Raw genomic sequence first — 3,747 nt, forward strand, 5'->3', positions numbered from 1 at the left:
AGGACCATGCCTTTTAAAGCAATCATGGAAACCTATTCTCATTACATCCCATGTTCTCAACAAGATGTCCCACCAATGCTAGAGACCCAGATCTATTGAGCCATCAGTTCTTGGCCAAGAGCATCCTAAACAATGAGCTAAAATTAGTCTTTTCTGTTTATAAGTTATTTGCTCCAGGTTCATCAGAGTGAGAAAAAAATGACTGATGCACCAATAATTGTCTTGAAATTAATGTTATGAAACAAAGTAATTTAAATAATTTAAATTTGTACTTAAATGACAATAATTTGCAATCAAAATTTCTATGATTGCCAAAAATCAATCAACCAAACAAACAAACAAATAAGGAATGAACAACAAAATAATTGTCTTTTTTGTCTTCCTTGAATATTAGATTGTTCTTTTAATTATCTCATGGGATAGTTGACATATAGTAGTCTTTTAAAAAGACTTCTATAATGCAGGTGAGAATGGTGGTGCACACTTTAATCCCAGCTCTTTGGAGGCAGAGGCAGAGGCAGGTGGATTTCTATGGGTTCAAGGCCAGCCTGGTGTACACATTTAATTCCAGTCCAGCCAGGGCAACATAATGAGACACTGTCTCAACCCAAAAACTATATAATACACTGCTAATGTGCAAAATGTAAACATAAAAAACAGAAACAGAAACAAAAACTAGTAAATAAAAATACAAGAAAGATGCTTTTTGTTTTGTAGAATCTGCTTCTGTTTTGTACACATTTTGCTTTAAATGAGATACTTGCTCTGTGCTCTCGACAACATGGTTTCCAGCTTTTGAATGTAACCAAAGATAACTTTGAGTCTTAATAAGGACTGTTTGGTAAAGCTATATCTACATGTGTTTCATATCATACAACAAGTACACACCAACTGTGTACCCATTGTAGGTCTCATTGTATCTCTACTACAGTATGCTGTGTCTGACTTAGAATTGATATTCACCAATGGATAGTGAATGAAAACCAAACCAAACAGTGATACCACACCCTTCCAAGTTACCTGTTTCATACCCATGTATGACTCTTTTTCTGAGTAGTGCTCCACAGCTGAGCAGACTCTAAGCCACCTTTCTATTCCTTTTCACATATTTTCAGCCAGAGGACTCCATCTCACATCACAGAAAATATTACTCGCAAATCTTGATCATGATATTTCTATGTGACTCAGAAGCCATTTTTCCAAGGTGTGCAGAGTTTATAAAATCTTTAGAAAGTATACCTACCAAGGTTCAGAATTAAGATCTCAGGACATTTTATAAAACCTTAAATGTATCATCTTTTTATCTGATTATTCAGAAATCTTCCTCTGGGAGTGATTGTAAAAGCAAGTCAGGTGAGTTCTCTTTGTTAAGTTAAATGTACCGAAGATAAGGAAATACTTAAGATGGTTTGCTGTCAAGATGTTCAGACCTGATGTTTAAGTCAGTCTGCCCCTGCTGGTTTGAATGGTAATAGAATCATTCTTTTGTTATTGTTGGTGGTGGTTGGTTGGTTTTTAGTTTTATGACACAGATCTCCTATGTAGACCGGGATGCACTAAAACTTACAGAGATCTTTCTTCCTTCCTCTGCCCGCTGAGTGTTGGGAACAAAGACGTACACTACCATACCCAGCCAGAATCACTTCTTTATGCAGTATAATTTTTACCTTCATCCTGATGACTATGAATAGGATATTTCAAGGATTTAAATATTTAAAAAGTAATAAAAGGGATATCATAAATTTAAATATTTATGGTAGCCATTGAATCAAGTAATTAAGAGATGTGGGAAATGCACTATCTGCTCTTTCTGGCTTGTATGATCCATAAGTATTTTACTGCCCAGTGTACTTCCTGTGTTGTATCCCACCCACAATGTTGCCTTGTCTGTCTGTTTCATAAAACATTGGTCCTTTCTAAGCAAATATGACTGACAAGCCCAGATACAGCCACTGATTTCCTCTTTCCTTCCTTCCTTCCTTCCTTTCTTCCTTCCTTTTCTTCCTTGTTTCCTTACTTCCTTTCACTCTTTTTCTTTTTTATCTTTTAAAAAATGCCTTTTCTCACTTATTGATGTTAAAAAAAGAACATTTACATTTTATGTCACTTCTTTAAACTGCCCCCATTCTGCTCTAGATTTCTCTATATTGTGTTAGTTTGACAATTAATTATGATGCCTTTCCAGATAGTTAGTTTATTTTAAAATTACCCTAAGGAAGTGAGTGCCTTCTCTGACCTATCCTGAAATTCTGTTTTCAATATAGAGGGCTAGTCACCAATGATCCAAATGTCTTCCAGCTGCCTCAGGTTCTAGTCTTTCCCAAAGAACTCTGAACCAGGAAGTTCCTTGAGTAAATACATTTATCTCTTAGTGAGACTCTATAGAGTAGTGACATGGGGAGAGTTTGTGTAGAAATAAAATACACATCTTAATTTTATCAAGTAAGAGATGCAAATTGGAGGTGTATATTCAATTATGCATATTCCATATTCACATAATATGAAATAGAGAACTCCAGTTGTGTGTTGGAGCTCTCATTATATCTTTTCCAATTTGTGATTATGTCACATGTATTGTAATTAATATATTTTTTAAATTATCAAATACTATCTGGTTGAACTTTTTATGCACGGGTAAAATGCTACATAAGGTATACTCAAGATCTTATGTAATTATTTTAAGATAAGTTAATAGATTACTTTTTTTTTTCTACAAAAGTTAGACTCTAAAGCCCTTCCCCTTGAACAGGGACTGCAAAACTTGTGTCTGGAAAGATCGGGCATAATTGAAAGGTCATAAATGGCAAACTGATATCCATTTTGCTCACTATTCTATTAGACATACTGGTGGGCTGCTATCATCATGTATTGATAACATTTTTTATGGTGATGTCATAATGAAGATTCTGAGGTTTCCAGTGAATATCCCTGTTAGAGATTAACATGAAACAGGATCCTCTAGTGAGTCTGGTAAAGCCTCAGACAACACAAACCTTAATCTGTTTAGTAACAGCAACATGGAAAAGCCTGGGCTAGAACCATGTAAATAAACTGTTCCCAGATTCCTGATTATCAGAATTGAGTGTGATGATAAATGTCTATGACTTTTCGATAGATTAGCCTTTGGAGAAATTTGTCACAAAATAAGATGCATCAAGACCTTGTTCTTCCTCTTTTCATTATTTACAGTTAATATCTAGGGCAAAGCCTCACTATATCACCAATGGAGCACTTAGTCCTCAGACCACATGAACAGGGGGATGGATTATTTCTTAAACTTCAGCACTTGTTCATGTTATACTGGCCAAAAATAGAAGAGAAGATTGAGGAATGTGGAATTCAAGGCTGGAGAGGGAAGAGCCAACTGGTAAGAAACTCTCATCCTTGAGTCATATTGAACATTTTGACAGCAATGTCTAATACCATCCTTAAGCTTTTAGGATGGTTCTTTGAAACATAGAGGAAAACCCCCTACTACGAAATCAGTGTAAATTTCAAAATTGTTGTCCTAGAATGTCTCCTGAGAGGCTCTGACAATACCCGACCTATACAGAAGTAGAGGCTCACAGCCATCCATTGAACTGAGCACAGGGTCCCCAATGAAGGAGCTAGAGAAAGGACCCAAGGAGCTGAAGGGTCTGTAGCCCCCTTAGGACAAACAACAATATGAACTGACTACTACCCTCAGAGCTCCCAGGGACTAAACCAACAACTAAAGAGTACACATGGTGGGTCTAATGGCTCCAG

General features: G+C 36.1%; 1 long non-coding RNA gene across 1 annotated transcript in view; it reads left to right on the top strand.

The window, feature by feature from the left end:
* Positions 1-2,970: 2,970 nt before the first annotated feature.
* LOC116071316 overlaps positions 2,971-3,747 on the top strand; it is an 8,204-nt gene continuing 7,427 nt past the window's right edge. Inside the window, exons 1-2 of the long non-coding RNA XR_004110817.1 lie at positions 2,971-3,042; positions 3,190-3,367. This is a non-coding gene — a long non-coding RNA (uncharacterized LOC116071316). The remainder of the gene's footprint in view (positions 3,043-3,189; positions 3,368-3,747) is intronic.

Source organism: Mastomys coucha, unplaced genomic scaffold (genome assembly GCF_008632895.1).
Source record: "Mastomys coucha isolate ucsf_1 unplaced genomic scaffold, UCSF_Mcou_1 pScaffold22, whole genome shotgun sequence".
In the NCBI taxonomy this organism is placed as follows: Eukaryota; Metazoa; Chordata; class Mammalia; order Rodentia; family Muridae; genus Mastomys; species Mastomys coucha.